General features: G+C 41.4%; 1 protein-coding gene across 10 annotated transcripts in view; it reads right to left on the reverse strand.

The window, feature by feature from the left end:
* Window positions 1–27458, reverse strand: part of SPTSSA (serine palmitoyltransferase small subunit A) — a 162715-nt gene that overhangs the window by 107273 nt on the left and 27984 nt on the right. For 8 of the 10 annotated variants that reach the window (XR_013386007.1, XR_013386011.1, XR_013386009.1 and 5 more), the window contains exons 2-3: window positions 1294–1370; window positions 744–791 (exon numbers count right to left, since the gene is read on the reverse strand). The gene's annotated coding sequence lies outside the window, so the exon portion shown is untranslated. Of the gene's footprint in view, window positions 1–730; window positions 792–1293; window positions 1371–27458 lie in introns of all 10 variants that reach the window. The other 2 variants (XR_013386002.1, XR_013386003.1) reach the window with 1 other exon arrangement.

Below are 27458 nucleotides of genomic sequence, written 5' to 3' on the forward strand. Positions count from 1 at the left end.
ACTGAGTGATTCCACATAAATACCTGACATACAGAAAACTGATAGGGTGGGATTTTTTAGCAGATTGGAGGTTGATCAGAGGTTGTCTCTTATCAGTCTAGGGAAGTTTTGCCAGAGGCATAAACTGGAAACGACCTAGGTCAGACTATCCCACAAACGGCTGAATTGAGCTTTGTGTGTATGACTGGTCTGATTCTATCTGCTTAGGAAATTTTTCAAGGGTGTTTCTGTTTGCTTTTTACTTGAACAGACTCTAACTGGACTCCCCCCTCCTATGCTCCCTGCCAGTAGGTGCAGCCCACCCCAACCCTCAGCAGACCCGCCTGCAGCTTGCCAGTTTGCTTGTCCTGAATTGCGATCCCTTTACCCTTCCTGCATAAACTCATTTCTTTTAGCTTGCCTCAGTTTGACTCTTTATTTAGGTCAACAATAGGTACTTAGGAGGCCGTATAAACACTTATAAACCTTTTAAACTGATTTTTAGATTCATCCTATTCACAGGGTGTAGAGTGCAGAACTGAATGACCCAAAGGTATGACTACCTCTACAAAACCCACTGGGTAGACCTGCTCCTTCCCAGCTTAAAGCTCACAGATTCTCCAGCTACTCAAAAAATAAAAATCCTTCAGTCACTTTTAGGCAAAAACTCTTGTCTGCTCAAACAGTTTATCTACAAACTTCCCTGTTTTCTGATGGAAAACCTCCTGAGGATGGTGGGTGTGGGGCCTACCTTCTTTGCCTACCTCAACCTCATCCCTGGTGTCCTCTGCTGCTTCTGGCTCCTTCCAGGACTGAAAGGGAAAACAGGTAATGACATTGAAGTCCTCCAACACCGGAGGAGTTATAATCTGAAAGTAGGTCTCAATGCGGAGATGCACAATTACTGGCTCTTCTTCTCACAGGACCCTCCTCCCCACTGAAGACTTTGATGTAGTCACCAGTATAGGTGGGAGTTCCTCCAACTGGCCACCAGTGGTGTCCCTCAGCTCCAGCTTCCCTTCTGCCCACCTCCAGCCTCTTTTTTTTTTTTTTAAGATTTTATTTATTCATGAGAGACACACGGAGAGGCAGAGACACAAGCAGAGGGAGAAGCAGGCTCCCCATGGGGAGCCTGAAGCGAGACTCGATCCCAGGACCCCGGGATCAGGCCCTGAGGCGAAGGCAAACGCGCAACCACTGAGCCACCCAGGCGTCCCTACCTCCAGCCTCTTAATGCTGGGTTCACCTAGCCTTCCAGGAGATCAATCTTTTTAGGACAACCCAAGTCCCACCTCCTTGTCCCTGGGGCCTCACCTATTCACACCTTAAGCTCCTCCACCACCGGAAGTACATTTCTTCTATCTTCATCTTCTTGCCTTACTGTGCTGGCTCTGGCAAGAAAAAGACATGTACCAGTCCCTTCACCTGGATCTCTGAAGCTTCATTTGGTTTACTGCCCCATGGAAGCTCTCTCTCCTCCCCAAGCAAGGCACACTGACAACTCTCCCCAAGAATTCTCATTGCCCACACTCACGATGATTCTTCACCCTCTTCACCCTCTCCTAGAGCATCTGAGGGGTGAATGCTGGCAATACCAGCTCACTGTCTCTCAGCCATGTCCTTCCTAGGGGGGGGGTCCAACATTTCATGAGTGGGGAAGTGGGGGCATTTGTCACCTGTCATACCATCTGGTGAGACAACCAAAAAGTCACTCTAACATCCTAACATACATTTGTCAGACTCTCAGTTACAAGAAGAAGAAAAAAAAAAAAAAGACTCTCCCAATTCATCTTAATTAGTGGAGACTTGAGATAAGAATACTCACAAAGAAATACGAAAATATTATGGCAGCCAAGGGCAGTTGTACCCAGCCCTCACAATAACTGGAAGGCAGTTCAGAGTGTGAAACAGATATAATGACCAGGAAGTCTTGTCACCCCCTTAGCAAGAGTGCCCTCGCTCCCCTAATGTGGGGACAGAGCTGCCTCTGATTCTGCTCCCATTCGTCCTTTGGGAATGGTTGCCCTCATGCCAGCTCCTCCTCTAAATTCTGTTCCATGGAACACGGTTTTATAAAAGATGTTAACAGGAGAGAGTTCTGTTGTCAATTAAGTCTGGGAAACACCGAGTTAACATTAGACAAGCTTCTTCCTGGGGATCCTCAGAGTCTTTAAAATGCCAAAGCACCATGGGACTCTCCCACAGGGGATGTACATATGGTGTTTCCTAAATGCCCTGGCCCAGGGAAACCCCCTTCAAGGATTGCCTGTATCCGGCTGCAAGACCCACCTCAGGGTACATGACCAGGGACTATATGTGCTCTTCCTCTATCTCTTGACCTCAGCCTCCTCATGGCTTTGAGGAAGCCATGGCATCTGCAGACTTCCCTCCCTTTGTATTTTCAGTTCCTGCACCCACAACCAATCAACTCTCTCTGTATCTCGATCTTCTTAAAGATGAAGACATTGCTCATTCCACTGTGATCACCATCAGAACAATCTGGGCAGATCCTTGGTATCATGCCGTCTTATAGACCATTGACCAACATGTAGCCTGACTCACGTTGGTCTGGGTACTCACCTTTGACTAGGAGAATAGAAATATGACCTCCCACCCTCAGCAGGAGATGGTGGAGGGGACAGTACCATGAGACCAGCCTATAAGGAATTGCAGTCTCTCTAACCCTTTTGTGACAGCCATCCACTAATTGAAAGGGTATGACCAGGAGACTTAAGTCAAACATGTTTTTCAAGTGCCTTGACAGTCCCCCCAACCTAGTGAAGTATTCCATAATCAAAATGAGACCAGGATCCATATTAATACCTCCAAATTTCTTCAGTGAGTAGGTGAGCCATATTTTAAACATATACATTTTCAATGTGTGTGAGGGGGGTATATTTCAGTACTATATAGGTATATTTTAAGTATATATATTTAAGTAGCATTGACTCCTTCCCTTAATCCACTATATAGCTCATTTATCAAGGCTAAATTATATTTGTTTTTTATTACTATTTACCCAAATGCTTAAAGTCTTTAACAGCTAGAGGCAAACCAATAGTAAATAATTTTTTCATTTAAATCATCCAAAGTAAAAAAACTAGATGAAAAAATGCTTTGTAGGCTTCTTTTTTTTTTTTTTTTTTAATGTTTATTTGCAACACTGAACTCTGTAGGTGGGTTTGGACTTTCTGCCATGTACAGCCCTGTTTCTATTAAACAGCTCGTCCCTCCTCATCTTCAGCTCGGTGGTCATATTCAGCCCATGTGAGGACAGTAGCCGTTCATTGACATTCCACAGACTGGATCATAAAAATGCACCTTCGATATTATAAAAACATAAGTCAGCCACTGTGACCAATTTAATAAGTTATGCACTCGTCCAGTTGCTCCTCCATAGGGTCATTTGTGAGCCATAATTAATATGCAGTGGCGACAGAGGGCTCCTGAACCAAGAGAAGGCAGTGTAATGTAATGCACACAGACCAGGAGTCAGGCAGCCAGTTAGGCCAAGACTTCAAGCAAGAATGTTAAATTGTCTAAGTGGCCGTTTCCTCTTCTCTAAAATGGTGAGCATCATGGGTAATATTCAGAAAGGGCCTGTGTACATAAAGGACCTGCTCTGTGCCTAGGACACAGGAGTTGCTCGATAATGGTGGTGATGGCAATATAGTCGTATGGACATCACCTTGGTTGCCTTTTTTTCCCATCTGCCCAAAATTATTTTCCTCCATATTCTAGTAGTAGCACCCCCATTTTCTTTGGGTAGCTACCCCTCCAATTCTTTGTGCTTCTGGATAAATACCAATCACAGTGTCCCACACCCTTGACCTTAAGGATGAACTTTTGATCCAGGCTTTGGTAATCAATGTTCCCCTTCCTCCTAGCCCCAGAGATTAGAGGGCAGGGGGTAAACTGAAGCAAGGACAAATTAGGAAAGCAGAACCAATCATTCTTTCTTCCTTTTTTTTTTTTTTTCCTTAAGTAGGCTTCACATCCAGCATGGAGCCCAATGTGGAGTCCAATGCAGGGCTTGAACTTACAACCCTGAGATCAATGCCTGAGCTGAGATCAAGAGTTCAGACGCTTAATCAACTGAGCCAACCAGGCACCCCCAAGAGTCTTTCCTTGGTATTTTATGGAGAGATGTTGAGAGCAGCTTCCAATTCTTATGGGTAGACAGAAAGCTGCAGGCTAGCCGGCCGCCCTTCACCTCCTACACACCTCCTAACACATCTTGAAATAGGAGAGAATGTGGCCAACACAGAGAGTAGCAAAACAGAAGGGAAGAGAGAGAAAATAATATTTATATCCCTGGATTCAGCTCTACCCCTAAATGTACCAGTTTTAAATATGTCAATAAATTCCCTTTTTAGGCTTAAATTAATTTAATTGAGTTTCTGCCTTTTGAATTAAAAGGTTCCTGTCCGGGACACCTGGGTGGCTCATTGGTTGAGTGTGTCTGCCTTCAGCTCAGGGTGTGATCCCAGGGTCCTGGGATCGAGTCCCATGTCAGGCTCCCCATGAGGAGCCTGCTTCTCCTGCTTATGTCTCCGCCTCTCTGTCTGCATCTCTCATGAATAAAGAAATAAAATCTTTTAAATAAATAAATAAGAGGTTCCTAATATAAATATACTTTTTATGAATGAAAAAGAAAGAAAGAAAAGAAAGAAAGAAAGAAAGAAAGAAAGAAGAAAGAAAAGAAGAAAGAAAGAAAAAGAAAGAAAGAAAGAAAGAAAGAAGAAAGAAAGAAAGAAAGAAAGAAAGAAAGAAAGAAAGAAGAAAGAAAGAAAGAAGAAAGAAAGAAAGAAAGAAAGAAAGAAAGAAAGAAAGAAAGAAAGAAGAAAGAAAGAAAGAAAGAAAGAAAGAAAGAAAGAAAGAAAGAAAGAAAGAAAGAAAGAAAGGAGAGGGAGCGAGGGAGGGAGGCAAGAAGGATAGGACAGAAACAATACCCAGAGGCATCCTTGCACCTTCATTCCAGCCCAGCCAGCGGAAGCCAGCAGGCATGCATCATAGCTACACTGATGTGAGCAGCAGCCCAAGTGGCACAGCCCCTGAATCAGAGGCAGGTGACCTGCTGGAAGTCACAGAAAAGTGTGACATCACTGCAATTTCTTGCCTGCAGCTTAGGCAGTGGAGGTAGGAAGGTGACCCCTGATCTTGTTTCCCCGGCCAGCTCTGTCCTCTGGTCTGCCCCCAGGATAGAGAGACGACAGCGAGCAAAGCCAGGGAACTTAGGAGAGACCATATTACTGTGGCCTCACAGTGAAGTGAGAGCTTAGATTTTCTCTAATAAGCCACTGAAGTTTTAAGAAGGGGGATGACATGATTTTTGTGTTTTTGAAAGCTTTCTCTGGCCCAGAATGATGCCTGGGTTGGAGGAGGACAAAGCTGGAAGCAGCAGGACCAGTGAATATTGAGAAACAATCAAGTGAGTACTCGAACGAAGAAAAACCAACAATGACAGAGGATAGAGAATGTGCATTTAGAAGGTAAAGTCTATAAGACTCGGTGGTTGATCACGTAGGGTGAGGTGGGGGCACGGAGGCAGGAAGAAGGAAAGAACCTAGGACATGACTTCAGGGACCCAGAAAGGAGGTCCGAAGCTAGGCGTGGAAGAAGGGGAGGAGTGTATGTGGGAATGTGCTCAGTTGGAGGATCCATGGGGATATCCAGGTGAAGATGTCCAGAAATTAGGTTATTTGAAGATTATTTGTTTATTTGACAGAGATGGAGCAAGAGAGCACAAGCAGAGGGAGAGGCAGACGGAGAGAGAGAAGCAGGCTCCCCACTGAGCAAGGAGCCCGAGCTCCATCCCAGGACCCCCAGATCATGACCTGAGCCCAAGGCAGATGGTTAACTGACTTACCTTTCCAGGCACCCTGGAAATTAGGGTATTTGAGCTGCTGATTTTGTGATCATGGGCAGGTTACTTAACTTCTTAGAGCCTCAGTCTCCTTATTTGTCAAATGGGAATAATTTGTTTAATTTAAATGTTACTTATTTAACATACAGTGCTCAAATAGGAATAATATTCTCTAATCAGAGATTTTAATTACCTCATCCAAGTTCCGCCCAGCATAAAACATTGTTCTTAAATAGAAAGAACTGGTAGAGGGTCCTAATTACTCTGAAGATGAGATCCCTAGGAGGCCACTGGTCCTGAGGGAGTATTCTGTTCTCCTCAGTCACCCATGCCCCAACTCCTGCCTCATCCCAGGGAAGCCCAAGGACTTGCGTAGCTTTGCCCTAGGGGTTTTCTTGCAACTCAGCCTACCTAAGGGTTCAGGCCCTCTTTTTGGCCTTTGCACATGGGTTCCTTCTGACTGGAACACCCTTCTTACACTGCTTAGTGGTTAGTTCTTCCATGGGTTCTTCCCCTGCCCAAGGAACTCCTTTTCATCCTTCCAGATTCACTTCCTAACACCAGCCTGATGATGTTTTATCTGCCTCGTCCCCCTGGAACAATTCAAATGTCATGCTGCAATAAATCATTCTTCCTTTAGTCACCAGACTGTCCCTTTAAGTAATTGAAATCTGTAGACCTTACTTATGAGGCTGACTGATACAACTTGAAACTATCTGAATTTAGACACCATCGAGGTGTATGCCAATTACTAAGCTATATACACAGCTTCTCAGCTCCAAACCCATCTTCTGTGCTCGGCTTTGTGGCCCTGGGACTGGGACTCTGCAAGCCACATTTCTGCTTGGCCAGCAGTCTCCCAGTTAGGCTCTGTTCTGTAGATCAGGGCTGGGAGGCTGGAGGAAGGAGAAGAGAATCCTTCCCGTCTGTTCACAAGCCCTCTGAGCAACACATTGGCAACGCTTCTGCCCCAGCAGCAGCATTTAGATGCAGTTTGCAGTTTTGTTTGTGCTACTAGCCTCATCCCAGCTGTTTTCTCCTTCCTGGGGGTCTGGTTCTCAAGCCCACAGCACCCCTACTCAGAGCTAAGACAGTTCCCAGCAAAGCTGTGCCTCCTCCTTAGAGGTCTAATCTCTGCCTCTCTGTGTGTGTTTCATGAATAAATAAATAAAATCTTTAAAATTTTTTTCAACATCCTCACCTAAGCTGTGACCCCAGCCCTTCTACTTGGCTTGGTCAGAGCCCTCAAGAGACTATCCCCAGAAAGCCAACTACTAGTAGTTCCCCACATGTACTGCTACATATGTACAGACTTGCATCTTGGGAATCAATGTATATAAAACACAAATTCCCTCCAGTTAGGCCTTTCTGTGGTGACATTCAGAATTCTAGGTGTGCCTGGGTGGCTCAGTCAGTTGGGCATCTGCCTTCAGCTCAGGTCATGACCCAGGGTCCTGGGATCAAGTCCCATGTTCCAGCTCCCTGCTCAGTGGGAGTCTGCTTGTCCCTCTGCCACTGCTTGTGCTCTCTCACTCTCTGTCTAAATAAATAAATGAAAATCTTAAAAAAAAAAAAGATAGTGAACTGGAGGTCAGACTGCCAGTACTGACTAGGTAATCTTGGGCAAGTAAATGAACTTCTGAAGACTTGACTTCCTCCTCTGTAAAATGGAAATAATAATAGAATCTAGAATTAAAAGGAATCAGGGGCACCTGGGTGGTTCAGTGGTTGGGCCTCTGCCTTTGGCTCAGGTTGTGATCCTGATGTGTCCTGGGATTGAGTCCTGCCACCAGGCTTCCCACAGGGAGCCTGCTTCTCCCTCTGCCTATGTCTCTGCCTCTCGCTGTGTCTCTCATGAATAAATAAATAAAATCTTTAAAAATCAATCAATCAGTCATTATTAAAGGGCTTATCACACAGCTAAGCCTATAGTAAATACTCGATAACTGTTAACTGTCTGAAACAATAATTACGACACTATCAAGCCCACCCCCAGTTGGATGTATACCTGGATTCTAAGGAGTACAAGTAGCATGAAAAGGAAAAAGCTCTAGTGATATGTTTGGGCCCTACTGCTCTGTAATCCCCCTAGCTGAGAGCACCATCAAGCTCTAAGGTCAGAGGGCATCCCTCCCCACCTCACAGATGCTACACAGCTCTGGTCTGTGGAAATCCTAGGGCATCGGGGACAATATGAGGACTCAGGACTCAGACATGGCACTGGGCCCCAGCAGGAGACAGCAGGACCTAAGGGGTACCTCATGGAGGTGGCAAAGCAGCAGCAGTGCCAGGCTGGAGAGTGTTCCTTTGCACGCCCTTAGGAGAAACCTGCTGGTGACTTCTTTTTTTGTTTTTTTGTTTTTTGTTTTTTGTTTTTTCTGCTGGAGACTTCTAAAAATGCTTTACAGGGTGAAGCCCTGCTGGAGTGTGTGGGATAAGAACCAAAGTCATTTGGGTCATTATGATTGAGATGATTCTATTTGTACTAATAGGCAGGTATCTTGAGTCACATGTCAGGTGTTGCCTAAGAACCAATCACAATCATATCGCAATCAACATTATCATTGATGATAAGAGGGCTCACATTTAATATGACAACCAAAACATGCTGCCTCACTTAACTATAAGGAGTCTTCATTTTCCTGTGCCCAAGAAATGTTTATCACACAGTAATTTTATTTAGGCAATAAATCCGTACAAACACAAAAACAAATTGAACTTCATATACACATGAGTTGAAATTAAGTATTACCAAGCAAAAGTCAGTGGAAAAAATATATATAAAAAGGTATCACTGTGGCAGGGCTGGATATCAGGATACTAAATTGCTTCCTACCCCAGCTGCTTTCACATGTTAATAGGCTATTACCCATGATTCGATACTTTTTTTTTTTTTTTTTTTTTGATTCGATACTTTAAAGGGCATGTCAAGAGGTTTCCACTTTGGACCAGCCACAAGCAAAAAGAGCTTAACTCTAAGAGTTCCTCAAATTCATAAGTGATAACTTCTTTAAATGAGGGGATCCAAACTATCGCATCTCCATTTCTACTGATGACTAAGATATCCTTTTATCCTGGAACACACAGAAAAATAACTTTGGGTTTCTCCTCGCCCAGAGTTTTGGTTATGCTTGAAGGATGAAACAGTTTGAGGTATTGCAGAGGGTCACCCTAACTGTCATTTCTTTTTCTCTCAAATCCATTAAGATGGAAACCAAACATCCTGGCTAAGGTAAGAGCTGACCCTTTCCTAAATTCATAGAAGAAAACTCCTCTTGGCCAATCCAGAGCTCCTTGAATCAATGGAAGTGCAAGGCCACTGCTTTTGTAGATAACAAATTGGTTCAGTCAGGGAAAGACTGTAGATCTGACAAGGAAAAAATGGCATACTCAAGAGAAGATGAATTTTTACCATATTTCATTACAGAAGACCGCAATGAAAGAAAAATGACTTCATCAATCCCTTTCTGGGAGCCCTGGTGAGGCTAAGGATAAAAGGAGAAAGCCCCTGGAACCGGCTTCCTGTCATACAAGTTGCATCCATCAATTCAGGACAGCTTCACAGGGGCACATGCAATCACAACTGACAGTGGATAAATCACAATTATCAAGACCTTATTAGCTATTGCCCTAGAGTTAAAGAGGGTCATTTGCTTCAATCAGATAGCAATCGATTGCTTTGTATGGGCTACAACTTATAAGGCCAAGGTCAAGGTATGGTGATGGAAAATTAGGTTAGATATCATAAATCCTCCAGCACCAATCCCTCTTATCTGAACGAGAGTGCTATAAACTATTAACTCTGAAGACAGGTTTGTGGGAAATATAAGGGAATCCAGAATCATAGCAAACTTTCTGATGGATAATACAGTATATCAGAAAAACCTAGAAAGATTGAACTTTCTTCACTTGCTAAGAAAAAAAGAAAATGGAATTCACCCTACCTTGATGCACATGGTTAATTCTTCAGACCAGCAAGTACTCAGCAACAGGGGTGAAAAGACATTTTATAGAGGAAAGATAGTCTTCTTTCTCCTCTTCTTCTCTTGCTATGCTCCAAGAGAACCCATGCCCTGAACAAATGGCTCATAAGTAGCAAATACCATGAGGTTGACACTGACCAAAGTGAGGGGATACTTCTGTTGTACTGTCTTTTTGTCTCTGTAACTAATCACCAAGAAGCAAACTAACAACAACAACAAAATAAACAGAAACAAAATACAATTCTCAGCTGGCCAAATAAAAGATGTGCTGTAACTCTTTAGAATTGTCAGGAAATATTAACAATTCACAAACCTAAGGTAAAGGCCATTTAGTGTTACTTGTACCATTCTTTCAACTTTTTTGACTCAAAATATTCCAATTAAGAAATTGGGGGAAAAAATCATGCCATAGTTGGTACTAAAGTAAAAGTAGCTGTGGTTTAACTCATAAAAATAATTTTGTGTACTCATCTTTCTGTTTTTCTTATAGTTACTTGCATTTTTACTGTCATAATGAATGCTATCTATTTTTGTGTATACTAAAGTTTTTATACCTAACATTGTACCAACTAGAAATATCTATAAATCAGCTTTTTCATACTGATCACAACAATAATCAATGGACCTCCTCATGTCCTTGTTCAGCAATTTCAAAAAAACTCTGAACAAGGTGGAAAAGGCAAAAAATAATGTTATCTCTGATAATGGTCTTTAACTCGGTGACAAAAGTTACCAAGGTATAAAATACTTTGGCATTTTATGCTAAAGTAACAAAGTTACTTTATACTAAAGTATAAAATGTTATTAAATCCATGAGAAATGATAGATATTTCTCTAATGAATCCTCTTCACAAATGTTGTAAATTAGAGATTGTTCTTAAAGATTAATGGGCAATGAGAATGACTGATAAATTCTCCAAGCCTAGGAAGGAACACAAGAAAATGTAAATCCAAAATTGTCTCTGGATTCCTAGCTAGCTGAACAAACCTTGACACCAGCTCAAATTTTTCTTAAATCAAAAACCAAATTTTTCCACAGATTTCTATAAAGCCTGAAGCAGAAAGCTTCAGAAGCAGATGCCCATGAAAATTTTAAAAGGTCCAAAATTTATTACTTTGCAAACTCCCACCGCTTTCTTCCCACTATTGTTGGACACTATTTTTTCCCAAAAATGATCTATAAGAAATGCTAGCTTTATTGTTATTATGTTATTATGTTATTGTGTTATTATGTATCCAAGTCTCACTAGTCTATATATATTTTTAATTACTCAGTGTCAATGTATGTCTGCTTTAGTAATCTTTCAGTTGTAAATACATTTTTTTTACTAGAATCTTATATTTTAAAATGCTGTGATGTTCCACAACAGGTCAAATTTACAATAAAACACAACTCTGGTTGCACTACTAATTGTAATGAGTTCTAGAAGATTTGGGGAAAGTATAAAAGCCTCCTAGATTGAATTACATTTTTACAATATTTGTGCTGAGGGTTTAGTGAAAACACATAAGCATAAGGGAAAAATTGTCCTGGAAATGTCCTTAGTTTCTTCTGCCAGCTAAACATTAATGGTAAATCACAAAGTGAGCTTTTACTTTCCACCCTCCTAACTAAAAAACTGGTGTTTCAGGAAAGACTTTTAAAAATTAATATGATTTGACAAAATACAGCATCCATTTCTGATCAAAACTCTTCAGAGTGTAGGGATAGAGGGAACATTCCTCGACATCTTAAAAGCCATCTATGAAAAGCCCACAGCAAATATCATTCTCAATGGAGAAGCACTGGGAGCCTTTCCCCTAAGATCAGGAACAAGACAGGGATGTCCACTCTCACCACTGCTGTTCAACATAGTACTGGAAGTCCTAGCCTCAGCAATCAGACAACAAAAAGACATTAAAGGCATTCAAATTGGCAAAGAAGAAGTCAAACTCTCCCTCTTCACCGATGACATGATACTCTACATAGAAAACCCAAAAGTCTCCACCCCAAGATTGCTAGAACTCATACAGCAATTTGGCAGTGTGGCAGGATACAAAATCAATGCCCAGAAATCAGTGGCATTTCTATACACTAACAATGAGACTGAAGAAAGAGAAATTAAGGAGTCAATCCCATTTACAATTGCACCCAAAGGCATAAGATACCTAGGAATAAACCTAACCAAAGATGTAAAGGATCTATACCCTCAAAACTATAGAACACTTCTGAAAGAAATTGAGGAAGACACAAAGAGATGGAAAAAGATTCCATGCTCATGGATTGGCAGAATTAATATTGTGAAAATGTCAATGTTACCCAGGGCAATATACACGTTTAATGCAATCCCTATCAAAATACCATGGACTTTCTTCTGAGAGTTAGAACAAATTATTTTAAGATTTGTGTGGAATCAGAAAAGACCCCGAATAGCCAGGGGAATTTAAAAAAAGAAAACCATAGCTGGGGTCATCACAATGCCAGATTTCAGGTTGTACTACAAAGCTGTGGTCATCAAGACAGTGTGGTACTGGCACAAAAACAGACACATAGATCAGTGGAACAGAATAGAGAACCCAAAAGTGGACCCTGAACTTTATGGTCAACTAATATTCGATAAAGGAGGAAAGACTATCCATTGGAAGAAAGACAGTCTCTTCAATAAATGGTGCTGGGAAGATTGGACATCCACATGCAGAAGAATGAAACTAGACCACTCTCTTGCACCATACACAAAGATAAACTCAAAATGGATGAAAGATCTAAATGTGAGACAAGAATCCATCAAAATCCTAGAGAAGAACATAGGCAACACCCTTTTTGAACTCGGCCACAGTAACTTCTTGCAAGATACATCCACGAAGGCAAAAGAAACAAAAGCAAAAATGAACTATTGGGACTTCATCAAGATAAGAAGCTTTTGCACAGCAAAGGATACAGTCAACAAAACTAAAAGACAACCTACAGAATGGGAGAAGATATTTGCAAATGACATATCAGATAAAGGGCTAGTTTCCAAGATCTATAAAGAACTTATTAAACTCAACACCAAAGAAACAAACAATCCAATCATGAAATGGGCAAAAGACATGAAGAGAAATCTCACAGAGGAAGACATAGACATGGCCAACATGTACATGAGAAAATGCTCTGCATCACTGGCCATCAGGGAAATACAAATCAAAACCACAATGAGATACCACCTCACACCAGTGAGAATGGGGAAAATTAACAAGGCAGGAAACCACAAATGTTGGAGAGGATGTGGAGAAAGGGGAACCCTCCTGCACTGTTGGTGGGAATGTGACCTGGTGCAGCCACTCTGGAAAACTGTGTGGAGGTTCCTCAAACAGTTAAAAATATACCTGCCCTACGACCCAGCAATAGCACTCCTGGGGATTTACCCCAAAGATACAAATGCAGTGAAACGCCGGGACACCTGCACCCCGATGTTTATAGCAGCAATGGCCATGATAGCCAAACTGTGGAAGGAGCCTCGGTGTCCATCGAAAGATGAATGGATAAAGAAGATGTGGTTTATGTATACAATGGAATATTCCTCAGCTATTAGAAATGACAAATACCCACCATTTGCTTCAACGTGGATGGAATTGGAGGGTATTATGCTGAGTGAAGTAAGTCAGTCGGAGAAGGACAAACATTATATGTTCTCATTCATTTGGGGAATATAAATAATAGAGAAAGGGAATATAAGGGAAGGGAGAAGAAATGTGTGGGAAATATCAGAAAGGGAGACAGAACGTAAAGACTGCTAACTCTGGGAAACAAACTAGGGGTGGTGGAAGGGGAGGGGGGCGGGGGGTGGGGGTGAATGGGTGATGGGCACTGGGGGTTATTCTGTATGTTAGTAAATTGAACACCAATAAAAAATAAATTTAAAAAAAAATAGTATGAGAGACAGATAGCAGAAATGGAGAGCAAAGGCAAATCCCCAGCAACCTGGAAAGGTAGGCAGCTGATCTGCAAAACAAGAAGATATCCAGTCACTATTCTGTACACCTTAAACTGATATAATGGTATATGTCAATTATGTCTCAGTAAAACTGGAGGGAGGGAAGCAAACATTACAGAACCACACAGTCTAAAAAGGGAAAGTCACCAAGATCCCCTTTCCTGGAGACCCCTGCCAACTGTTTGGCACCCTTTCCTCCTGATGCTTTCTTCCACATATATACTAACATACATATGTATTGAAGTTGTAAAGTTTAATTTGTTACAATGCGTATTTGCAGAGAAAATGAATTTGTGTTACAGTTCTCTTCTTAGGCATAAACCGCCTAACATATAGTGTATATATTATACATATATTATCATATAATCTATATAATATTAATATAAAGTAGATAAATATTTTACTGAACATCTCCTGCAGCTTAAGCTTAGATCCAATATTTTGAACAGTCTTTTAGGTCTTCTGTCTGGATAAAGATGCTCAGAATCTCAGAAGGCTTCCTCCTCCCTCTGAAATACGCTAACACATCCTTGGGGAATATTGAAGGAGAGTCGTGGTCTGTGCTGATCATTGGGCTACAAGCCTCATGTGCCCTAAGCTCTGGGGTGACTCTCTGTGTCTGCTAGATGGCCCAAGTCCAACTTGTCTGCTGGCCCCCCTGAAGACTCCATGGCCTGTTCTTTTGGCTCACTCAATGTTCTCAAGGATTATTGGCCAGCTCTTGATTGACTTGACCTCCTCTCAGTTCATGTTGCTTCAATAGACCCTTCCAATTTTTCCGTGACCCCCACGAGGTCCTAGCATGGAGGAGCCACTCCATAGCCTCCTCCCTAACATACAGAGATACCTCCCTCTGCCTTAGGAAGTCCCCTCAGCCTCCCCAGTCTGTCTCTCGGTGGTGTTCTGGGTCTCATCCAAACCCCAAAAGAACTAGAGCAGCCTAGAGAGACACAAATTCAGTGTCTCCCATTGCAACACATCAGTAAGTACGCTTTGTTGTGGCAAAGTCCCAAGTTGGCAATGTGCAGCCTGAGAGGTAGTCTTCTCCCAGAGCCCTCCTGTCTTCCATCTAACATAGCTCCCCACCTCCAGGTAAAGGCCTTTGAACCACTTCACTCTCTACCCTTCTTTCTCATACAATCCAAGGCTCTCAAGCCTATTGGTTTGCTGCAGAAATTTCTCTTGCACCTCTTGACTTTTGTTCTCATGTCCAGATGCAGGTTTTTTTTTAATAGGATGATTCTATAAATCTATTTTGCAACTTTTTATGTTTCTTTTTTCTGTTTCACAACATAGTATGGACATCATTTTAAGTCATTTCAGAGAAAGTTAACTCATTCTATATATTATATTTAACCTATATATTATTCAAAATATTATCATTTCAATATGTAATCAATATTAAAAATTAAGTGCTTTACATTCTTTTTCTTATACTAAATCTCCATAATCCAATGTTAATTTTACACTTACAGCACCTCTGAATTCCAACTAGCCACATTTCAAGTGCTTATTTGCTCTAAGTAGCTAGTGGCTACCACATTGGACAGTCCAATTCTAGCAGACAGGAGAGTTAGGAGAGAGGTGAGCTCTCTAAAGTAGAGCTGTAATTGGGAAGGACATGTGGGAAATTCTGGGGAACTGACATTGTTAGCTTCCCTGAGATGAGTGTTGATTATGTATTTGCATTGTAATTATCTATTAAATCATACGTGTAAATTTTGTTAACTTTTTTTAATGCGTTTTATTTAAAAAAAAAAGTTTTAAAAATACTGAATGTATACTCCTATACATGTATCAATACAAAGTTGAGCAAGTCTTTCTGAAGGATAAATTTATAGAAGTGTAACCATTGGGGGCGCCTGGGTGGCTCAGTCAGTTAAGCGTCCAGCTCTTAATTATGGCTCAGGGCCTGATCCCGGGATCAGGGATCGAGTCCCACATCAGGCTCCCTGCATGGAGCCTGCTTCTCCCTCTGCCTGTGTCTCTGCTTCTCTCTTTGTGTCTCTCATGAATAAATAAAATCTTTAAAAATAAATAAATAAATAAATAAATAAATAAATAAATAAATAAATAAATATTTTTAAAAAGAATCATAAAGGGCACCTGGGTGGCTCAGTCAGTTAAGTGTCTGCCTTCAGTTCAGGTCATGATCCTGGGGCCCTGGGATTGAGCCCTATGTCAGGCTCCCTGCACAGTGGGGAGTCTGTTTCTCCCTCTCCCTCTGCCCCTCCCCACTGCTCGTTTTCTCTCTCTCTCTCTCTAATAAATAAATAAAATCCTTTTTAAAAAAGCATAACTACTGGAACAAATGATACAAACATTAAAATATTTAATAGTACTAAATTACTTCCCATATGCTTGTATCTGCATTTCAGGGCTACCCCAGCCCTGCACCAGCAACCTTGTCCTGCAGCTCCATGAAATCTGAAACAGCCTTCCCTTGAAAGTGCAAACACCAACCTTCATTGGGACTGAACATTTTAGATTTGGACACTTCATTTCAGGGTTGTTCATGCTGTCAAGTGTTGGCTTGAGTGGTGGCCCAATGCAGAGACCTCAAAGCCAAAGATGACCTTGATTCCACAGAATTTTTTAAAAATCTTTCCATCTAGTCCCCTAGCCCAAACTTTCTCCTCTAGAGCATCATCACAGTCCTGTTTCCCTTTATGTGACAATGTAAAATGTTTAAAATACATGTTTGGAACTCCCCTAATAAAACTGTCTTCAGAGATGGATTATCGGCCATACAAGAAAAATGAGATTTATTACTCTTTTGTCAGAGTCTTCTCTCTCTCTCCTTCTCTTTCTTCCTTCCCTTTCCTCTTCCTTCTATCTCTCTTTTACTTCTCAACATTGTTTGGCTTAGTTCTGACCTCTCCTTCCTTGCTCTTCCACTTGAGCCTGCAACCTAAGAATCCCAGGAGGTCTCAGTCCACAGGCAAGATGCCCCAGGATCAAAAGGTAAGCAGCAGAAAAGTAAGGAATCCTAGAGATAAAATGAGACCTTGACCACGGAAGGACACACCCAGGAGAATTAGCAAGCAGGTCTACGGAGGAGGGCTCCCATGGTCAGTGTTTCTCTGCTGGCCGGAGTCAGTAACATGAGCATAAACAACTTGGCACCTTAAGTGAAATGATCAGATATTAAGTCAGGGCCACTTGTACTTTTCTCTAAATTAAAAAAAGACGACTGTAGAACTATAACTGTAGAACCACATACCTGGCTAGTAGTTTTCAGGCTCCATGCCATAGCTGAATCAGAACTATCAGGGATGATCATCCTGGTTAGGAACCACTTACCAAAGAGAGGCACACAGCGTTTGTAGCCTAATAGCCCTGGGCATAAATCTGCAGACACACTCACACAGACACACACGTACACCCTTTAGTGTGTGACCTTTGAAAGTCTCTATGAACCTTGCTTTCCTTATCTGTAAAATAGAGATGATGCCTACCACACGGAACTAGCTTAAGGATTCTGTGTGCAAAGCACTTGCACATAATAGATTCTCAACAATAAGTACTGATGATAATACGATGATTTTAACAAAATGTGATAAGTACCATCCAATTTTACTGAAATTTGTCCAGTAAATTTATATCATTGTTATACTTACAGGAGAAAATAAAGGTACTTCTATTTTTAATAAGTCTTGCTTTTTCAGAAACCTAGACTTTAAGTATCCATTAAGTATCCATCTGCTACTAAAATTTTAAACAGGAGGGAGAATGTGGTTCAGTTCCATGGAATAGGAACTAGGAGGAAAAGTAATTTTCGTATCTTCAAAATATGTTTTTTCATCCCAATTATATTTACAGATATTGAAATAGAAAAGAGCAAGACAGACACAAGACCTACTCTCACAGGTTTTATAGACTAGTAGGAAAGAGATGACTTATAACAGAAATAACTGAAATGTGCTGACACTGTGTCACAGGGCCGTTTCCTTGGTCTGGAGTGTCACAGAGCTTTCCTGAGGAAGAGACACCTGTACTGGGTAGATAAGAGAAAATCTAGAAGGAGGGTGGGGAAGCACCCCCCCAGACTGAGGAAAGAGCTTATGTAAACACCCTGAGCTCACAGGTGGAAAGGCTGAGGAAGGGAGGGGTGGTTGAGTAAAAGTCAGAAGGAAAAGCTTGTGAGGGTAATGGGCTGGCTCAGTCAGTGGGCTTGAGACTCTTGATCTCAGGGTTGTGAGTTCATGCCAGTGTGCAGATTACTTTAAAAAAAAGAAAAAGAGGGATCCCTGGGTGGCGCAGCGGTTTGGCGCCTGCCTTTGGCCCAGGGCGCGATCCTGGAGACCAGGGATCGAATCCCACGTCGGGCTCCCGGTGCATGGAGCCTGCTTCTCCCTCTGCCTGTGTCTCTGCCTCTCTCTCTCTCTCACTGTGTGCCTATCATAAATAAATTTTTAAAAAATTAAAAAAAAAAGAAAAAGAAAGAAAGAAAAGAAAGAAAGAGAGGGAGGGAGGGAGGGAGGAAAGAAGGAAGAAAGAAAATCAGTTGATCTTGTGGAATACAGAGGGGCAAATCAAGTAGGCCTAATGGAAACGTTAAGGGCTTAGGACATGGTCTCAGATGCAGTAGAAAGCCTTAGTGGGTTTTAGGTAAAAATACTATAATTTAACCTGTTCTTTCATAGATCAGTCTGGGTGCTTTGTGAAGAATGGAAATGTCATGACATAAGAAATACATGTTTGTCTTCATCCTAGGTTCCTGGCACAGAGCTCCTAAAACCCTTATAACTTCCTGAGTGATAGAAGTATTTCTTGTTATTCATAGTAAGTCCCTTTTAGTCATAACTGGGTTTAAGTTAATGAGGGACTCTTAGGGTGCCTGGCTGGCTCAGTCCGAAGAGCATGTGACTCTTGTTCTTAGGGTTAGGAGTTTGAGCCCTGTGAGTGGTGTGGAATTTACTTAAATTTTTTAAAAAGGATGGACCTTAAATAGCCTTAGGATGGGGGCTGGAAGAATCAACCTTATAATTAGTGTTGGAGGGGATCCCTGGGTGGCGCAGCGGTTTGGCGCCTGCCTTTGGTCCAGGGCATGATCCTGGAGACCCGGGATCGAATCCCACGTCGGGTTCCCGGTGCATGGAGCCTGCTTCTCCCTCTGCCTATGTCTCTGCCTCTCTCTCTCTGTGTGTGTGTGACTATCATAAATAAATAAAAATTTAAAAAATAATAATAATTAGTGTTGGAACTTTCAGGCCCACCCCACTTCCTCACCTCCAGGGAGAAGCACTAGACACTGAGTTTAATCACCAATGACCAATGACTTATCCAATCATGCTTATATATTGGAATCTCCATAAAAACCTTAAACAACAACAACAACAACAACAAAAACCCTAAACAGGGGATCCCTGGGTGGCTCAGAGGTTTAGCACCTGCCTTCAGCCCAGGGCGTGATCCTGGAGTCCCAGGATCAAGTCCCACATCAGGATTCCTGCATGGAGCCTGCTTCTCCCTCTGCCTATGTCTCTGCCTCTCTCTCTCTCTCTCTCTCTCTCTCTCTCTCTCTCTCTCTCTGTCTCTCATGAATAAATAAAATCTTTAAAAAAAAAAAAAAAACCTAAACAATGGGATTGGGATTGGGAGAGCTTCTGGGTTGGTGAACACATTGAGGGTGATACATCTAGTGAGGCCATGAAACTCCATGCCTCTTCCCACATACTTTGTCCTACACATCTCCATTTGGCTGTTTCTGACTATTCTTTATAATAATAAACCAACAGTAGTAAGTAAAGTTTTTTTCCTGTGTCCTGGAAAATTATTGAACCTGAGGAGTGAGTCATGGGAACCCCCGATTTATAGCCAGTAGGTCAGAGTATAGGAGCTCTGGACTTTTCACTGGCAGTCTTGTGGGACTGGGTGCATAACCTATGGCATCTGATGCTAACTCCAGATAGAGAGTGTCAGAATATAAATGAATTATAGGACACCCAGGTGGCATTGGAGAATTGGTTTTGGTGTTGGAGAAATTACTCACATATTTGGTACCGGAAGTGTTGTGAGTACAGGATAAGAGTTCTTTTAAGAATGGATTCAGGGAAGGTAGGAATGGATGGAGCAAGGGCAGTGTATTTAGAAAAATAAAGTGAAGGGTTCAGATCGATTACATAGGAGGTGGAATTAACGAAACGCAATTGATCAGAAATGACAAAGGAGAAAAAGGGAAGCAATCAGATAAATCCTAAACTTCTGACTTGGGTAACTGAACTTTAGGTACCATATATTGAGATGGGAGACACTGAAGCAGGATCCGGTCTTAGAAGCCAAGAAGAGGAAATTAGAGTGTCCAGTACATAGCAGGAAATACAAGACAGGCACTCAGAAGCAAGGTCTGGGCTGCATTATCAATTTAGGAGTGGTGGGCCCAGAGATGTACAATCAGTATGGCCCCAGACCCCATATCCTGTAACTCCAAAGTGAGGCTACATCTCCTTGAACACCTAAATTGCTCCATCCCTTCCCAGAGCTCTCTTCCAGAAACACCCAGATACTCTTAGGGCTGCTCATGCTAGCCCAGCTCCCCCAACCTCCATGTGTCTCTTGCTGCCATCACAGGACTCAAGATGTGTCCCCCAAGGCAGGTCTCCACCACCGCTGGCCTCTCTGAGGCCAGACCTACAGGCTGCTGCCAGTAGCTGCTCTCTGGATGCCAGACTCAGAGGCCAGTGTTACCATCAAAGGAAGAATTGCTCCCACTCCCAATTTCCTGGAGGAAAGATTTTTCTTCACTACACTCCTGGCTTCTCTCCACCTGCAGAGGTGAAATGACTTAACCTGCTTGGAAATTTGGGAAGAACTGGGAATGCAAGACTTGTATTCACCTAGCTTCTTGGGAATGAGCTGCCCACAGGGAGCACCAATTTGGATGCTCCTCCAGAGGCTGACTTCCCCTCCACGGCCTGGTCCAGCAGTGCTTGTGACTGAGAGGGTAAGTCTGTCTTATTCTGGCTTTGAGGTAAGCAAGTCCACCTGAATAGCAGACACGAAATACATCGTGTCCTTCATCAGCAAAAAGAAAAAGATGGTTATATAACACTTACCACTTGCCATCTCTCTGTAACAAAAACTAGCTGTGTACCTCATTTTTAAGGCTTAACAGTTCTCCCTATAGAGACAACATTACTTAACTATTAAATGTTAAATGTAGAAACCATTACTATGAACAGCCATTCCTCTTGTTACTTTTCTATTTTATATCTTACCTCAATCAATATGCTTGAACATACAATTTTATACAACTGTCTATAGCCGAAGAGTAGAACTACTTGGTCAAAAGAACAATATAGGATCCCTGGGTGGCGCAGCGGTTTGGCGCCTGCCTTTGGCCCAGGGCGCGATCCTGGAGACCCGGGATCGAATCCCACATAGGGCTCCCGGTGCATGGAGCCTGCTTCTCCCTCTGCCTGTGTCTCTGCCTCTCTCTCTCTCTGTGACTATCATGAATAAATAAATAAATAAAAATCTTAAAAAAAAAAAAAAGAACAATATATACTTTGCTTGTTGTGTTTGCTTTTTAAATATTGATACATCTTATTTGAGACAATATGCACTTCTACCACTATGAATGTATTAGTTTTCCATTGCTGTATAATACACTGCCGCAAACCCAGAACATAAAAGTTTCTGTGGTTCAGGAGTGCAAGTACACCCTCGGTGTCCTCCACTCAGGGTTTCACAAGGTTGCAACCAAGGTGTCAAGTGGGCTGTGCTCTCATCTAGACATTCAACTACAGTAGAGTTCTCTTCCTTGGAGCTGTACGGATGAAGCTCTGGCTTTCTATTTGCTCTCAGCTAGAGGCTGGCCACAGCTCTTGGAGGCCACCCATACTTCCCCACCATATGGCTCTCTCCATAATAAGTTCAAAGCATGGCTCTTTGCTTCTGGGCCAGCAAAAGTATCTGTCTATCCAGTCTTACAAAATGTAGCATAATCATGGAAGTGACATCTCATCCCCATTGTCACAGAAGCAAATCTCATCTCCTATCCCCTCTCATAAGGAGGGAACTCTAGAGAACACAACACCAGGAGCAGAGATGATGAGGCCATCTTAGTATAATGAGGGTGCCCAGCTACCCATGCCAATCCTAGTTTATCAACCTCTGCCAATCTGACGGAAAACAAAACAAAAAAAAATCTTCCAATGGATGGGTCACAAAAGATACCTTGTTTTTACTACCATTCTTTACTAGTTAAATTAAAAAACTTTTTATGTTTACTAGATATTTCCTATTTCTTATTTTGTGACATGTTTCTCTCTCTCTGCCCAATGTTTTATTGATATGTTAGTACAAATCAATAATCTCTTATCTACAATCCAAAAAAATGTTTTTAAGTTCTGTAAATCTTAAATTGTTTACAATCCATTTCGTGACATAATCTGGATTGATCTGTATTTATTATCAGCAAAACCTTTTCTGGACTAATGCAAGAGATTATTATAGATTTGCTTAAGTCATGTAGTATGATTATTCATATATTTCAATACAGAACTAAAACGTATTTGATTAACCACATACTAACATGGGCATACTAAATAATATATACCATTTACCTTTCTAAAGACCCCCAAAATGAAATATTTATAGTCCCAGGGGTTTTGATAAGGGGTTACAGAACTCTATACCTTACTGATTTCCAAAACGTTCTTGTAGATTAGGAAAGTAAACCCTTTTCATAGATTCTATCAGTTTTCCCCTTTTTTGTCATGTTCCAATCTAGCTTACAGTGCCATAGATTTTTTTAATTACTAATTAATTCATGTCCATTTAAAAAAAGTAAATATAGATTATATAACAATGGGGCTTAATCCTTTCAAGTCAATGAAGACTTTGAAAATCTGATTGAAGTAATGGGAAAGCTCCTCAGAAAATTTACATATAATTTTGCATATAATTTCAGGAGCTTTAATAGGCTTACGTACCAGATTATGAACCTCTGCTTTCTATGCTCTTCCTAGGAACTTACCTCCTTTCCTTTTTTTTTTTTTTTAATTATTTTTTTATTGGAGTTCAATTTGCCAACATATAGCACATCACCCAGTGCTCATCCCATCAAGTGCCCCCCTCAATGCCCGTCACCCATTCACCCCTACCCCCTGCCCTCCTCCCCTTCCACTATCCCTTGTTCATTTCCCAGAGTTAGGAGTCTCTCATGTTCTGTCTCCCTCACTGATATTTCCCACTCATTTTCTCTCCTTTCCCCTATAATCCCTTTCACTATTTTTTATATTCCCCAAATGAATGAGACCATATAATGTTTGTCCTCCAATTAACTTGCTTCACTCAGCATAATACCCTCCAGTTCCATCCATGTTGAAGCAAATGGTGGGTATTTGTTGTTTCTAATGGCTCAGTAATATTCCATTGTATACATAGACCACATCTTCTTTATCCATTCATCTTTCAATGGACACCGAGGCTCCTTCCACAGTTTGGTAATTGTGGACATTGCTGCTAGAAACATTGGGGTGCAGGTGTCCAGGCGTTTCACTGCATCTGTATCATTGGGGTAAATCCCCAGCAGTGCAATTGCCGGGTCATAGGGCAGTTCTATTTTTAACTCTTTGAGGAACCTCCACAGTTTTCCAGAGTGGCTGCACCAGTTCACATTCCCACCAACAGTGCAACAGGGTTCCCCTTTCTCCACATCCTCTCCAACATTTATGGTTTCCTGCCTTGTTAATTTTCACCATTCTCACTGGTATGAGATGGTATCTCATTGTGGTTTTGATTTGTATTTCCCTGATGGCCAGTGATGCGAAGCATTTTCTCATGTGTTTGTTGGCCATGTCTATGTCTTCCTCTGTGAGATTTCTCTTCATGTCTTTTGCCCATTTCATGATTGGATTGTTTGTTTCCTTGCTGTTGAGTTGAATAAGTTCTTTATAGATCTTGGAAACTAGCCCTTTATCTGACAGGTCATTTGCAAATATCTTCCCCCATTCTATAGGTTGTCTTTTAGTTTTGTTCACTGTTTCTTTTGCTGTGCAGAAGCTTTTTATTGATGAAGTCCCAATAATTCATTTTTGCTTTTGTTTCCCTTGCCTTCATAGATGTATCTTGCAAGAAGTTGCTGTGGCCAAGTTCAAAAAGGGTGTTGCCTGTGTTCTCCTCTAGGATTTTGATGGATTCTTGTCCCACATTTAGATCTTTCATCCATTTTGAGTTTATCTTTGTGTATGGTGCAAGAGAGTGGTCTAGTTTCATTCTTCTGCACGTGGCTGTCCAATTTTCCCAGCACCATTTATTGAAGAGACCATCTTTTTTCCAGTGGATAGTCTTTCCTCCTTTATCGAATATTAGTTGGCCATAAAGTTCAGGGTCCACTTCTGGGTTCTCTACTCTGTTCCATTGATCTATGTGTCTGTTTTTGTGCCAGTACCACACTGTCTTGATGATCACAGCTTTGTAGTAAAACCTGAAATCCGGCATTGTGATGCCCCCAGCTCTGGTTTTCTTTTTCAATATTCCCCTGGCTATTCAGGATCTTTTCTGATTCCACACAAATCTTAAGATGATTTGTTCCAACTCTCTGAAGAAAGTCCATGGTATTTTGATAGGGATTGCATTAAATGTGTAAATTGCCCTGGGTAGCATTGACATTTTCTTTTTTTTTTTTTTTTTTTTTGCATTGACATTTTCACAATAGTAATTATTCCAATCCATGAGCATGGAATATTTTTCCTTCTCTTTGTGTCTTCCTCAATTTCTTTCAGAAGTGTTTTTAGGGTATAGATCCTTTACCTCTTTGGTTAGCTTTATTCCTAGGTATCTTATGCTTTTGGGTGCAATTGTAAATGGGATTGATCCCTTAATTTCTCTTTCTTCAGTCTCATTGTTAGTGTATAGAAATGTCACTGATTTCTGGGCATTGATTTTTATCCCGCCACACTGCCAAATTGTTGTTTGAGTTCTAGCAATCTTTGGGTGGAGTCTTTTGGGTTTTCTTTTTTTTTTTTTTTTAAGATTTTTATTTATTCATGAGAGACACACAGAGAGAGGCAGAGACACAGGCAGAGGGAGAAGCAGGCTCCATGCAGGGAGCCAGACGCGGGACTTGATCCCAGGGCTCCAGGATCACACCCTGGGCCGAAGGTGGCTCTAAACCACTGAGCCACTGGGGCTGCCCTCTTTTGGGTTTCCTATGTATAGTATCATGTCATCTGCAAAGAGGGAGAGTTTGACTTCTTCTTTGCCAATTTGAATGCCTTTTATTTCTTTTTGTTGCCTGATTCCTGAGGCTAGGGCTTCTAGAGTATGTTGAATAGCAGTGGCGAGAGTGGGCATCCCTGTTGTGTTCCTGATCTTAGGGGAAAGGCTCCTAGTGTTTCCCCAGTGAGAATGATATTTGCTGTGGGCTTTTCGTAGATGGCTTTCAAGATGTTGAGGAATGTTCCCTCTATCCCTACACTCTGAAGAGTTTTGATCAGGAATGGATGCTGTATTTTGTCAAATGCTTTCTCTGCATCTATTGAGAGGATCATATGGTTCTTGTTTTTTCCTCTTGATATGATCTATCACATTGATTTCTTTACAAGTGTTGAACCAGCCTTGCATCCCAGGGATAGATCCCACTTGGTCATGGTGAATAATCTTCTTAATGTACTCTGAGATCCTATTGGCCAGTATCTTGTTGAGAAATTTTGCATCTGTGTTCATCAGGGATATTGGTCAATAATTCTTCTTTTTGGTCGGGTCTTTGTCTGGTTTTGGAATTAAGGTGATGCTGGCCTCATAGAACGAGTCTGGAAGTATTCCATCTCTTTCTATCTTTCCGAACAGCTTTAGTAGAATAAATATGGTTTCTTCTTTAAACGTTTGATAGAATTCCCCAGTGAAGCCATCTGGCCCTGGACTTTTGTGTCTTGGGAGGTTTTTGATGACTGCTTCAATTTCCTCCCTGGTTATCGGCCTGTTCAGGTTTTCTATTTCTTCCTGTTCCAGTTTTGGTAGTTTGTGGTTTTCCAGAAATGTGTCCATTTCTTCTAGATTGCCTAATTTATTGGCGTATAGCTGCTTATAATGTTTTTAAAATCATTTGTATTTCCTTGGAATTGGTGGTGATCTCTCCTTTTACATTTGTGATTTTATTAATTTGAGTCTTTTCTCTTTTGTTTTTAATAAGGCTGGCTAATGGTTTATCTATCTTATTAATTCTTTCAAAGAACCAACTCCTGTTTTTTTTTTTTAATCTGTTCCGCAGTTCTTCTGGTCTCTATTTCATTGGGTTCTGTTCAAATATTTATTAACTCTCTTTTTCTGCTGGGTGTAGGTTTTATTTGCTGTTCTTTCTCCAGTCCCTTTAGGTGCAAGGTTAGCTTTTGTATTTGAGTTTTTCTGGTTTTTTGAGGGATGCTTTTATCATGATGTATTTCCCCCTCAGAACTGCTTTTGCTGTATCCCAAAGATTTTGAATGGTTGTATCTTCATTCTCATTAGTTTCCATGAATCTTTTTAATTCTTCTCTAATTTCCTGGTTGACCCATTCATCTTTTTAGCAGGATGCTCTTTAACCTCCACATGTTTGAATCTCTTCCAAAATTTCTTCTTGTGATTTAGTTCTAGTTTCAAAGCATTATGGTCTGAAAATATGCAAGGGACAATCCCAATCTTTTGGTATCAGTTAAGACCTGATTTGTGATCCAGTATGTGGTCTATTCTGGAGAAAATTCCATGTGCACTTGAGAAGAATGTGTACTCAGTTGCATTTGGATGTAGAGTTCTGTAAATACCTTTGAAATCCATCTGGTCCAGTGTATCATTTAAAGCTCTTGTTTCTTTGGAGATGTGCTTAGAAGATCTGTCATTTGCAGAAAACACCGTGTTGAAGTCTCCCAGTATAAGTGTATTATTATCTAAGTATGTCTCTTTTTTTTTTAAGATTTTATTTATTTATTCTTGAGAGACACAGGGGTGGTGGGGGCAGAGACACAGGCAGAGGGAGAAGCAGGCTCCGTGCAGGGAGCCCAATGTGGGACTTGATTCCGGGTCTCCAGGATCACGCCCTGGGCTGAAGGCAGCGCTAAACCACTGAGCCACCCGGGCTGCCCTCTAAGTATGCCGTAACTTTGGTTATTAATTGATTGATATACTTGGCAGCTTCCACATTAGGGGCATACATATTCATGATTGTTAGGTCCTCTTGTTTGATAGATCCTTTAAGTATGATATAGTGCCCTTCTTCATCTCTTACTACAGTCTTTGAGATAAATTTTAATCTATCTGATATGAGGATTGCTACCCCTGCTTTCTTTTGAGAACCATTTTAATGGTAAATGGTTCTCCAACCTTTTATTTTCAGGCTGCAGGTGTCCTTAGGTCCAAAATGAGTCTCTTGGAGACAGCAGATTGATGGGTCTTGCTTTTTTATTCAGTCTGCGCCTTTTGATGGGATCGTTAAGCCCATTCACGTTCAGAGTTACTATTGAAAGATATGAATTTAGTGTCATCATAAAACCTATTCAGTCCCTGTTTTTCTGGATTGTTTCTTTGGGCATCCTCTTTCTTTTACAGAGTCCCTCTTAATATTTCTTGCAGAGCTGGTTTGGTGGTCACATATTCTTTCAGTTTCTGCCTATCTTGGAAGCTCTTTATCTCTCTTCCTCTTCTGAATGAGAGCCTTGCTGGATAGAGTACTCTTGGCTGCAGGTTCTTCTCATT

Source organism: Canis aureus, chromosome 9 (genome assembly GCF_053574225.1).
Source record: "Canis aureus isolate CA01 chromosome 9, VMU_Caureus_v.1.0, whole genome shotgun sequence".
NCBI classification, from domain to species: Eukaryota; Metazoa; Chordata; class Mammalia; order Carnivora; family Canidae; genus Canis; species Canis aureus.